We start from the raw sequence: 13,891 nt of genomic DNA, 5'->3' as shown, positions 1-13,891 counted from the left end.
TATTAATTGTCAGTTGCCTGTTTTCCAGGTGTTTTACTATGTGAGATCTGAGCGTTAAATGTTAAGGCTGCATGTGGAAATGTATATGTTTGGTAAACATGACGTGAATTGAATAAAGGAGAAATAATATAATTTTCATTTATTGGGTTCGTTGACTAGAAAATAAAAAAAAACAGTTTAGACGCTGTCCTGGGAAAATCTGGCGGGGGTTTTGGTGGGTGGGGGAGGGTTCATTGTTTGCCCCTGAGGACATCAAAATGAGACACGGTCTGGCAGCCATGATCCAATCAAAGTGTGACCTGCACACTTTTGTTTAACCCTATGTCATTACCTCATGCTGGTGTTTATTATCCAGTCTGCTCTGTTGGCTTGTCTGCGCTATGGGATGTCTGTCTGTCCATCTGTCTGTGTATATTCGACTGCTTCGTGGAGCCCTGTGATGTGGGAACTGGTGCATCAGACTGTACCCTGTCTGCCACAGAGAAACAAATCATGTGCGGGATGCATGTCTGGTGCACTGAAGTCATCAACCGCGTCTGAAATGAGAATTATGATTGTGTGTTAACTAAGGAAAAACCCACCTGCCATCCATAAACCCTATAATCTGCCCTAAAGTCAAAGCACACCATCCCCTTGCCCATGTCCCAAGACTTAATATTATCATTGGGGTTTGCTTTTTCTGGTTTTATTTGCATGATTGCTGGTGTCATTAACGATTTGGTTGCCATCAGTTGAATGGATAATGAACAGTGGTTTGTACTCTTACTAATTACATTTTCAGTATTAAATCATGGAAAAACTAGCATGTATGAAGCAATCTGTGTACAAACGGAGCATTCCAACTTGGGCATTTAGTCTACTACTTTATAGATGAAAGAGAAAAGACATTCAATGAGTAAGTAATGCTCAACTTTGCTATTATAGCTGCCTACACGCAATTTTGTGGTTTAGTGTGCATTGTACATCAGAAAAGATCTGGCATGAACAAAGATTCATCAATATTAACAAATATCAATTTGCCTTGTGGCATAGGCTATATTTCCTTACTCAATTCGACCACTCTCCCTGGTCTTGTGTTGATAAATTTAAGTGTCAGCAGCAGTGCAGTACAAATACCTCAAATAGAATGATTTATTTGCTGTAATAATTTTGTTGCGCCTGTCGGAGAACCGCATACACTGATTTTGTGTGGATATTGTACCCGTAACATCTGCCCATACAGCTGGAAGTCTGGCAGTAGCAGTTAATTAAGATGTTAAGAGGATCAGAGGGACTCCAGCCCGGTGACATAATGTTGATCCGCGAGTCTCAGTTTAGGACTTCAAAGTGCAGCGTGCCCCCCTCTCCTGTGTTCGACATCAGCACAGGGCAGCGCATCCCCACCGTGCGTGCAAACCGCCTTTATTGCTCCGCGCCGGACAAAGGCTGCTGCTCGAACCCCGTCGTACCTGACCGCGAGGGGGCGGGGCTTCCAGCGCGCTTAATCAGAGCAGCTGCGTGGGTCCTAATGGACTTCAAAAGCCGGTCACTTGATTTCAGTTTAGATGGAGAAAAGTTAATTTCAAGGTTTGTTAGTGATCCCGGGGTGAGTCTAAAGAGATTTCGCTGCGCAGGAATTCATGATCCAGATCTTGGAGCGCGAGGAGCCTGGAGGTGCGGTCAGGGGTCCTCGGCGGACGGTGGGGGATGTGGAGGCCGCGGCCGGCCTCGGGGCGAGGGGTCTCTCTGCGTCCCTCTCCCCCGCGGCTCCGGGATAATGGCCCCCCCGTCCCGGACAAGCCCCCTGTGCCACCGGTCGGGTCGAGGGGTCCTCTGTCGGTTTTGGTTTTTCATGAAAGGGGATTAGTCGGCCCGCGGGAGGTATCAAAAGGTTTGGCTGAGAGGCGGAAATCGGAGGGAAATTTTATTGGCGTCTGTGGATAATGCTGTTTATGTGATTATGCGTCCTGTCCAGTCTGCAGCAGGGGGGGAACCCGCCCGGCTCAGCCTTTGATGCGCATCTCTCACCCTGATGTTCATAAAGTGGGGTACCACATGGGGTCTAGCATTCCAGCTCCTGTGAGAGCTCAGGTCTTAGATACTGAGCGTTTATGCTGAGGGTGAGGCTTTCTGTCCTAGGTCCTTCTGTTCCTCGACGACCTTATGAAAGAATTTTGGATTGCCTCTAAATTTACACACAGATGGATGTATAGGTGTATGCCTATTGGATATGTGTATGTAAACATTGTATTTCATTTAATATACAACTTGATCAGTGCTGGATTATAAAATGATTGAAAATGTTTGTCAAAATAATTTGTCATTCCATTCAAATGAAATTGGCCTGAAAGCTGCATAAATGCTGTGTGATCATACGGTACCTTTTAAAAAAGTGTAGGCTACTTCTTATACAGGAGGGATTTCCTTGCCATAGGACAATGACGTGTCCTGGCCCAGCTCATCCTACACACACTCTGATGTGTGGCAGTCCCAGTTCCCTTGTTCAGCGTGATGGAGCGTGCGTCTTTGCAGTTGCTGTAGTGTATCATGCAGCATAGGAGTGTGTCAGATGAATCTGGCCCCCAGCCTATCTCCTCTGTCATCAGTGTTACAGTCTGCACAATCGTGTGCTAACAATGTCGGGCGCCACGATCGCCCCTCTGACCACTGATAAGGTCACGCTGGGGATTTCTGCGCGTTCTGGTTCAAACAAAGTATGTCGAGGACATTCTCATGACCGTCACATGCACTTTTGACATCTCCTGGGGCTTCCAGCTGTGGAATTGCATCACTGGGAACTTGTGGGAAGTCTCTCAGTCCTAGATTGTGTGGTATTTTTTTATTGGAGCTAATAATAATAATATTAATTTTGGTTTCTTGGCAAGATGCTGCATGTATGACTTAATGTATATGTGAACACCCTTGTCTAATATGCTGTGAGTTCTGTTTGTACAATAGAGTGGAGAGTTTGAAGCATGTAGAGCTGTGGCCAGTCTACATTTGCAGAACTATGCATGTGTATTCCACTACAGGGTACAGCTCGGTATTTGGTGACATAGCTGTAAAGGGGTGTAGCCTACATGAGTAGAACTGTGGAGGAGTAGCTGGATGTGGAAGACAGGTTTATCAGTGCCCAGTGGTATGCTGACTTCTAGGGCTGTCTGTGCGGTAGGCTATATGCATCATGAAGCAGAAGAGGAATGGATGGATGTAGAGCTGTAGTCTTGTGTAGACAGTAGACCTATGTTGTACAGTGCATACTGTGATTCTTTAAAGGGCTGCCGTGATGTAGTGTTCCGGACAGTTCTAAATCATAGCTATAGGGAGACGTGCACTAGGGTGTGGGCACACTTGGGGTAGTGTATACATGCTGGTGGTGGCTGAGCATAGCTATATAGCGTTGCATGGAGTTGTACGGCTGCGGAGTTTGAGGCGTGGCGCATCTCCCCTCTTGCGCCATGAAGATAAGAAGCGACGTGGGAAAACGAGAGGGCACAATGGCCCTTCTGTTTGGTGCGCTCTCCTCATTGCGGTTGATAAAAGGGGGGGGGGGGGGGGAGCGGTGGGGTGTTCGGTTGGCGTAGGGAGGCGGCAGCAGCTCCTGCACCACGTACCCCTCCGAGCCTGAGAGAGGCCTTTGTGTCTCGGGGACCAAAGTGCCTCACACGGCATGGAATGCCGATTACACCGTGGTATTGGGCACGTGTCCTGGCAACCAGAAGGCCATTTTACCCCCCGTGTCACCCTCAGGTAGAATGGGCAGAGGGGAGGTAAGCACTGATGGGCTGTGATGCTGTGTTCTCTAGTGAAACTTTACTACCATTTTAACAATCAATGCCCTCTGTCTTTCTTGTGCCAGATCCAGACACCCCTGTCATGAGTTTGAAGGCTTTTGTTGATATTTGATGATGGGTGGCTGTTGATTCTCAATAATAACCCAAATTTTATGGAATTTGTTGACAAAATACATTGCCCAGAGAGAGAGAGAAAACTGGAGACACATTTTCACTGGATGCTATGCTCAGTTTCATCAAAAAATAAACATTGCTGTGAAGGATTTATGAACCCAAAAAACCCTCTGCCTTGAGAGATTCTCTTCACGCTGCCAAATCGAAATGACAAAACAGCTAGTAGCTTACTACCCAAGAAAACCAATTTTCAGTGATGTTCTGAAAACTTAAACATTGTAGATGTACACCTAAATTTTCTGGTTTAACATAAAAATTAGCCTATGTTTTAATATGAATAGTTCGTTTTTTTGTTTATAGCAAAGATAACAGTCCATTAGCTTGTATTCGGGTGGCTCATACATGTGCTGTGGTGCACTGGTCTATTGTACAAAATGCCACTGATTGACTTTGCATACACACTTATTTTATGATTAAATATTATCATTACTCCAGTTCGAGCTGCAAGTACATCCCCTACTTCATTCTACTCCACTACTTCACTGAAGCACTTTACTATTTGTCTGGAGGTGGGGGGTCAGGATATTAATGAAGTCAAACAATCTCACAGCAAGGATTGTATTCAGGGCCCTTCTGAGCACTGCTAGCCGTCCCATACTGTGCCTTTTGTCCCGGGGCCTAATCGAGTTATCAACAAATCTCTCATCAGGGGCCCTCGCTGACAGTCCCAGAGAAAGACGGGAGCGGGACGACAAATTTCTAGCAGCAGGATGTCGGTGCTGTCCCGGGAGGCGGGATGAAAGGTACCTGTAACCTCCGGGCCACCTCTCCCCCTCCGCCCCGCTGGGCTCCACGCTGCTCTCTGCTCTCTGCCCCTGTTCAGCCCGGGAGAGGGGCGCAGGAGGGCAGGGCGCACAATGGACAGGGCGTTGGTCCTGCTGGATTCCACTCTAAACGAGGCCGTCTCACGAGCCGCTTCTCACTCATCCTGAATCAGAATTCGTCCTTAACCCTCACAAATTACTCGGTGAATTAATTTATGACCAGGCTTGTCAAACTGAATTTCTGATGAGAAAAATGAACAATTAGTAATTCGTCGTGATAATGTTGAGCCCAAGTGTTTTTTGAATCCAGGCCATCAGTATAAGACATAGATTAGACAGACCTCATGCTCAGAGGTAGGGGGAGATTCTTTTAGGGAATAGAGGAACTCCATTCACTACCAGCAGCCCCCAGAACACCTGCTGCTCCTCTGTGTCCAGTCTCATTCCATCATTCTGGTGTATCAGCAGATGTACTAGATCAGTTTGGCTGACTATAATGCTGTGTACACTGGAGGCATAATGCACGTTGAGTAACTTTATGGATGCTGTTATTCTGCACATGTATTCCTGTTTTCCGTGAGGATGTTTAATGTTGAACTTAATGTACTTTAAAATGTTCTTTATTTGCACATTGCCTGTGTGTAAGCTTAATATTCACATGAAAACAAAATGTTGTCTTAGAAAAAGTTGTCTTAGTATTTTTTTTTTTTTTTAACTTAAATGGTGAAATCTTTTGAATGGGAAAAACCTTTCTAAACTAACTTGGTAATATACAATTGCATTGTAGTCATATGAATGTCTTGCCAAGACATAGGCCTAATTCTAACAGAAGGCAGTCATGGTCCTTTCAAGATTCTGGCATGGATCATTTTTAACCACTTACTGGTTAAAATAAAAATATTTAAATAATTTAAATAAAAATATTGAAGTTCATGTGAAAGATGAAACACTGCTGTTGTATGTGCTGCTTTAGCATGTTTTACAAAGAAAAGCCTGTTTTTGTAAATGTGGTGACTTCTGTGTCGTTTTTAGCGAAAACAAAAGCAGATGAAAAGTAAAAAAAAGAATGGGAGGGAAATGCCTTGCATATCTCGTACAAAAGCATATTGTTTATGGTAAAGAACTGAAGGGGAAATCACAAAGGCCGACTTGCGCTGAACTGGGGTGCGCCGCGGACCAAAGGGCCTGACTCACGCCTCAAAACTGCCCGACTATAAATCATCTCTGCGGCTGCTGTAAGCCCCATTTATTAAGTGCGTGGCCTGTGTCCGAACTGGGCTCTGACCCTTGGCCTGTCCGTAGCAGGCCGGCTAATGAGGAGAGCTGGTCAGTGTGGCCAACCCCGGCTAAGCCGATCTACCTACTGCTCTGGACAATGCAATTGGACACAGCTTTCAGGATGATGGAGAGGACCAGATTTGCGGCACTGACCACTGAGCCGGACCTCACCTTACACGGTGACCTCTCAGATTTTTGGTCAAAACGACCCAAAGGCCTTCTCTCAAAGGCCATGGATTTTTTGGAGCTTGACCATGTGCAGGGATGTTCCCCCCGGGGTCATGGGGCAAGCCAAGGGCACAGCTGCGCAAACTGACCTCCCAAAAATGTCTATATTATCGTAGTTGTTCACACATATTTCTTAATAATTTCTTAGCAATTTAACTGTCCATTTCATCAAGAGAACTACCTGCCTGAATAATTAGCTCAATTTATAATAGTCTCTCTATGCCTGGAAACATGTTTTGAAGACTAGCCTAATGACTTAATACCTTTAATAAAAGCCTGTCTTAAAGTTACTTACTTGTACCCAAAACCAACATAGCATGTCTACGCATGCTTCTCCCTGGCCTTCATTTCTTCTGAACGGAAACTTGCACGGTCAATCTGTATGCTTCAATGGGTTACTATGTATCATGAATTAAATCCTTGCTTTGAGATTCATCTGTAGTTGTTTGGTGAGCTTCCTGTTCTCTGTGCGAGGACAGATGGCAGTGCCGAAAATGAAGTGCTAACATGGACGCCTTTCCTGCTGTGCGTCCCTGTCCCCTGTAAACGCATCAAAGGACAACAGACACGCAGTGTGGGCATCTTATGCGCCACGATGAAAGCGGGCATCTGTGCCAGCGCGTACTGCCTCCCTCATATCATGCCCACTGATGTCATCCCTCAGAGCTCCTTGTTCCTCAGTCCAGGGCACATCGTCAGCTGTGTTGATTCCACTTGGGTGCTGACCACCAAAATGTCTTTCCAGCGACATTCTGTCTTCTACACAGTAGAATAATAAGTGTTGTCAACTCTGAGTACAGTTTGTCCTTATTGAACTCCGTTGGACTTCATTCAACTCCATGATTGCCACAAAACTTGTTCTGATGAGACTGTGGGTCTTTGGTGCTTCATTTTGTCGCGTGGCTCACAGTAGGCTCTTATTTGCGTGCTCGCACGACCTCGTGTTTGGATCTTGAATCCTGTGACTGAAAACAGGCTCCATTCGGGCCTCTCAGTTCTGAGGCTCTGAGGCTCTGTGGCTCTGTGGCTGCACACAGGTGTTTTCTCTCCCGCTGTGTTCCACAGACACCCATCAGAACCCCACCTCGGGGTCCTTAATTCCCACCCAGCGCGTGAACCGAGGGCGGTCTAGGCACAGCCCATTGCCTGCAGGTTTCACACCTCTCATTTAAAAGCGCCATCACGCGCACGCTCTTGTTTGGCTACTCGGCTACCTTGTTTGTTCTGCAGAGTGATGGCGTGAGTTCTGAGGATGGTGTTAGCTTGTGCGTCAAATAATCCTCAGCCACCTCATTACAAGTTTGAAAGGGCTAATTGACAAATGATAAATAGCTCTGGTAACACCAGTGTGTTAATTGACATGTTATTCTGCATTTTCTCTTGGAGACATTTTTTAAATTAGTAGTTTTTTTAATTAACTTCTGTAATAGCTTTTGTGCATGCTACGCTTGGAGTAGGCTATGTGAGGTAATTATTATATAAATGACGTAATGCTCCAATTTTGATTTCATTTTTAGAAAAGTCTATTTGGAATTAGATGTTGTGAATTGTTCCATTGGTTGTTCCTGGATGTTTTCACATTTTCTGGGTCTTCCATTGATCTCCAACCTGCACATGAATGCAGATTGATCGAGCTGTTTCCTCCAAAATGCAGAGCTTTATTTGGTTAAAAGGGGGATTGTTTTGTTCCATTATGAATAATTGCCATTTTCAAGGCAAGTTCAACATGAGTCAGTGGAGACCATCGCTCATCTGAAGAAGTGAGTTTGGGGTCCTGACACATTTGTATGGCACTTATGAGAGGTATTATGCCCTACGCACCCCACCGCTGGGCCCGTGCCCCTGAAGCAGAGAGAGAAAGGAAGAGGGTGAACTGCTTCGCCGTGGCCTTGGCTGAACGCCCCACAAAGAAGCGGACGGTCCGGCATCTGCCGTCCCTTTTTACTAAACGCGGGTTTAATTGAGGGAATCTGGCGTCGAATGTGTGGAGCCGTGGCACGGACAGAGATGGATGGAGCGGGTCAATGGCTTCTTCGGGGACGGGAGCCCCCCGGAGCCTTATCTTTAACCTTCGGTAGCCAATCGATTTGCTCTGGGCCATTACTCATCTTCCGTGCCTGACGCGCGGCTCCTCAGGGCCGGGGTCAGTGTGCAGTCCGGCAGTCCGCACATGTTCATTAATAAAGATCCATAGGACCTATACTCTTAATGAATGCTTTGCGTGTGGTTAGAATGTGCGTGTAATGTGAAAGCAACCAGTTAATTACTTATCGTGCAATCTTTAGCATTTCATGTATAAGAAGACATTCATTCTATCTCCTTTTAAAGTGGAAAGAAATCCTTTTTCATTATGAAATTGAGAACAGTTTAATGCAAAACAGGCAGAAAAACGAGAAGGAAGGTCAGCATCCTGCCCTGGGTTGAAAAGAGGGAGACTGGCCTGTAGTTATGGATGTGGCCTGGACCTCTGTTGGTTGATAATGATTGCCTCTTGCAAGAGTTTTTGCCCTATTTGAGATCATTCTGGTGGTTTAGCCTCATTTACATTTTGAAATAATTTGTTTGTCTTTGAAAGTTATTGTCTGTCTTATAAAGCTGCTGTGTGTGTAGTAGCAGTTCAAAATAAGATTGTACAATCTGTACACTAAATGAGATACGGTGTTAACAACAAAGTTATAGAAACCTCTTAAAGTTAAAGATGCGCTTTCTATGTAGTAGGCCTACTGCTATCAGACAGTAGGCCTAGACTAGCCTCAAGAACTCCTGGCTCTCCATTGGGAATGCCTATACATGTAGCCTGGGTCAGACCAGCAGGGAGGAACCATGGGGAACCCGGGAGGAACGCTGTCCTGTGGAGATCCACTAGCCGCAGAGATTCCAGGGTAATTGGGATCAGGCAGGTGCACTGACTGGTCCTAATGGCTCAGGAACAACTTTTTGGCCCTCTCCTGGGTTTAGACACCATTATTTCCACGTAAGTCTATAAGAGCATTAAGCACTGGCACATTACCTCTTGTGTAAAAGTCAGCAGGAACTACCATTATGTCGTGGGCTGGCTGTTTTGTTTAAATTGTTATTATTTGATATTTTAAAACTGTGTCTTTGTCCTGGTGATCTTTTCAGAGAGAAATGCAAATAGATTTGTCTGCTGACAAGTGGTGCCACAAGACCCAGGGAAAAAATTAACCAAAAAGCCATAAAGGTTTCTGTATTTTAACATTCCAGTACTGTTGAGATCCTTGTTCTCTTTTCATTGAAACTGGCCTCAGCCTAAAGCGAACATATATAGGCTATACTTAATTTAAAGCAACAAAGTGTCACAGTTTGAAAAAAAATCTTTTAAGTTTTGGCACAGTTTTCACTTTGTTCATTTAATTTTTCTTTGTGTAACATACTAAAGGAATGTATTTCCTTAGATTTATTCGTGAAATTTAACAGGAACAGATTGCAGCGGTTAGACTGAAAAGAGATCCTGTGCACAGTCTCAGTTCTGATCCTAGACCTCAGCTCTTTCTTGGCTGACATCTGCTCGGTTACAATTTCTCCTTGTTTTGCTAATATGAGCCAGAAGATCTGCTCGCGCTCGCTATCTTTCGCCGAGCTGAAGTGAAATTAATTGTGTGCTAAGCTGAGCAGCATTAGCGGATTGCGGCTAATACTCTGGCCAGGCACAGCTGATCTCTGGCCAGTCCTGCTTATCCTCCTTGTAAAGGGCAGCTTGCCGCTGCAGATCCTGAGATGATTGCTGGGCCAAGTAAGAAGAGGGGTTTTTTTCTTCTTTCTTCTTTTCTTGCTAGGGTCTTCTCTTTCTCTCTTTTGTCTGTCTTTTGTCTTTGTCTATCAGGGATTCCCCATTTTTTTTGTCTGTTTCCAAATGAGGTTTGACTCCTTTGTCCTTTTCATGCATTAACACAGCTGCACTCTTAATTGTTACAATTCACTGGCCGCCCTCCCCTCCTATTCCACCCTGTTTATTACCAACACCCCAAACAAACAGAAACCAATCTGCTTTGACTTAGATACCACACAAAGCCAAATACATACCAGAACACTGAATCTTCGCATGTGCCGTTTGAAGATTGTTTAACATAGAACAGCGGTTCTCCAGAGCAACACATCTCTAGTCATAGCACCCTTTGCCGAACAGTACCTTTGTGTGTGGAGTGTTGATGCACGTTTTTTTTTTTGGTTTCAGGAAACAGTTATTTTCCGGGGCATACTCAACTTGAACCACAGTCGCCATGCTCCACTGTATCTAAGTTGACATGGCCAGCGATAACATGGTTCTCTGTTGACATTCTTGTCGAGCGCGGTCCGACCGGCTATCGACTCGACGTGTGGCGTGTTTCAAAAAGCTCCACTCTCTGAAAGAGCGTCATTCAGTGGAGTTTGTTTGCGCCCTCGAGTTCCTTAAGCACCTTTATCTGGCGCATAGCAACACGGCGGCTCGCTGTGTTTCGTCTGTCCGACCCGCAGTGTTCAAAGAGTGGTGAAGGGCCTGAAAGTTTTATGCAAATATTTACTCGTTATTCAGTCATGCGCAGGTATGTGATTTTCTCTCACGTGCTGCGTTTGTCCTGGGAGGCTGGGAGGTTGGGGGTTTGTAGGTCGTGTTAATTGTTCTGGCATCTTTGCAGAGCCTCATTGGATAAAGTTTTGCTCATACAGTTTGAAATGTTAGGCAACAGTGCGCTTTTGTAATTTTCCTCACGCACCTGTTCCTGCACTTCACAATCTATTTGAATGTTTTTTAAATAATTCTTTCTCAGGTCAGTGAACAGGATGACTCAGTCTCTTACACTGCCGGTACACTGACATGACAATGTGACCACTTACCTTAGTGAAGATGCTAGTGCCACCAGCATTTTGCTTATCTGCAAGGAAGACTGCAGAGGTCTTTAAAAATAAAAAAATTTCCTCAGTATCCTGGTGCCACACAGAGCCAGCTTTCATAGATTGGAATATATGTCGTACCATATTTTGCCTGTTATTGGATCTAGCCTAAATCTGCTGATTCTTCACCATTCTCTCTAATGCCGCGAGGCTTTGTGTAATTGCAAAACGTTTTCTGGCTTACATATTGTGAACTTTGTGAAGTCTGGCATAGCTACCGTTTATAGCCATTGCTCAACCCTTTGCCTATCAACCCGGCCTATGCGGCTGATGCATTTAAAAATGCTTTCCAATCTGTTAGGTATTCCCTATGAACTCCCGGCATGGGGCCTTCCCCCCATCTGCCTTCCCAGGATGTGCAGTCTCGCTAAAGGCCACAAAATAAAAATTCAGACAGACAATCGCCCCTAACAGCTTGTTAATGATTTTATGGTCTCCGAGATGACACCCCGAAAAATAAAGCTACAGGACACCTTCCATGACCCTACATGGCTGTAAACATGTATTAACCAGATAACGGGCCTTGTTTGGGGGCATTTAGGGAAGACAAAGCCTGCCCCCCCAGCCACAAAGGGGTGGGGGAGGGGGACAGTCAAAGGAAAGAGGGGGTTCTACTTTAGCTAATGAGATGGCTTATTGAGATGAAAAGGAGCAGGTCTTTAGGGAGGGCAATTGCCCCACTGGTCTGTGCTGATAGTGTAGTGTATGGGCAAGAGAGAGGCTCTGAGCGTAATACTGGCCGTCCATTGTGGCTATGCTAATTAGCATGGGGACAGTTGCGTTTCAGTGTGGGTGTACAGGGACAGAGTCATTACTGAAGTCACTCTCCTGGTAGGCTGTAAAGAGGAGGCACTTTTTCTAAAGTGCATCTTAAATGCTGAAGTTCTGGTTACAAAGGAAGGCTACCAAAAACCAGGGAGCAGTAAGTAGGCTGAAAATGTCCCCTTCAAGAGGTACTTTCGGAAAACACTTAACCGATTTCACTCTGCTTTTTTAACGTTTTGCAAAGTGGACAGCAAAGTCTGAAGTCATTTGGCAGGGCAGCTCTCGATGAAAACAATCAGGACTAAGATTCAGGTTTACCACATAGTCCCTCTGACTTTCCAACTACATGTTATTTTATTATGAGGTAGAGCAAAACCTCATCGCTACAATAATTATTACTGATTAATGAGAATTCCATGACTGTAATAGAAGACAGGTGTTTTAATGAGATGGCCATTCCATTACAATGTCTTGATGTGGGGTAGGGTCATTGTGATCTTTTTTCAAATTACGTTGTACTTTTCTTGCACCCTTATCCAGAAAAGGGCTAACATGTGATTTATGCCCCTGGATATATAGACTACTGAGGCAATGCAGGTGAAGAATCTCACTAAAGGGTACAAAAATACAACAGTGCTCAGTTTGGAGCTGTGAACATACAGAATGGATACTAGCAACGTTTCCGAACTGCTATGTCATGGCAGGGTACTCTGACCTGTGTGCAGTGCGAGACCTTTCGGTAGCATAGGGTCCTTCCTGATTGCGCCGAGCTTAATTCGCAAGGCCTGACATTAGCATGCTAATGCGTTCCTACGCACTGGGTTCAGAGGCTGGGTCAGGGGACGATGGTCGTTAAAGAGCACCCGTGCCTTTCAGGGTGGACGCTGCTTTGCGTTTGGGATTAGCAGGGCGAGGGACACACCTAATCTGTCCCCCTGATCCCCCCGGACCAGGGCTTTGCCGTGTTCCACTCCGATCTGTGTTTGCCGCTCCTCTAATTACAGTCTTTTATCGCTTTGTGACATGGCTGCCAATGCCCGGCTTCAACCTACTTGAGGGCTGGCAGTCCCTCAAATCTGGTGGCCCAACGGTGGAAGCATAAAAGACAGATGTGGTTTGTGAGCTCGCTTGTTGTTGTTTGCTGTCCGCGACCCACCCCCTCTGTGAAAAGAACCCTCTCTATCAACTCCACGATGAAGATGTAACTGAATTAACCACAATGAAGACTGCACATTGTGTGAGCAGTCTCTCTCTTGGGTGTGCATTCAGAAATGCCTTCTAAGGTTTCTTTGATGTGCCTGAGGAGAAACTTATCATCCCAGAATTCTCTCTCTTACTTGCCTGCTGAATCCAACATCTGTTACTGAATCTGCTAGAATAAAGGCATTTTAGGTACACAACTATATTAGGACCATTTCAACTAACAAAGGGGATCCAACTGAAATAAGCATGAGTGTATGCTTTCATCAACTATCAGCCAATGGCACTTAGTGGAGTTTTACATCTACGGACAGCTGATTTGCATTTGAAAGTGGATCAAAGAAAAGAGTTGACAGTAGCAGAGAACGCACCAGACGCTGCCATGTCCATAATTTACAGGCTCTTGAAAGATTCCATCGTCTTGTTGCTTAAAAATAATGGCTGTGGCAACCTGTTTTTTAAAATCCTTTCTCTCCCATATGCAGATGCCGTTTTTCATTGACTTGCACCTTTTCGGGATGTTCAGTTTATCAAAGAATATCTTGGTGCTGAAAAGCTCTCCGTGAGTCCGATGGGGTTGGATGTAGATACGTTAATTTCCCTGACAGAGTGCATCACAAAATGGTACATGCATATAAGTAGTTAGATTAACTTCAGTCCTAATGCAAAAATTGATGAATTTGGTCAAAACAAAGCACAAGTTAAACAGTGCTGTCACAACATATTGCCAAGCATATTGTCTTTCCCCCTCTCATACTTGTCCAGGTGAGGGGATTTAACCCTGGTTAGTGTACCCACCCTTTTGAACTGCCTTTT

Source organism: Anguilla anguilla, chromosome 6 (assembly GCF_013347855.1).
Source record: "Anguilla anguilla isolate fAngAng1 chromosome 6, fAngAng1.pri, whole genome shotgun sequence".
NCBI lineage: Eukaryota > Metazoa > Chordata > Actinopteri > Anguilliformes > Anguillidae > Anguilla > Anguilla anguilla.
This window is presented reverse-complemented; position numbering follows the sequence as displayed.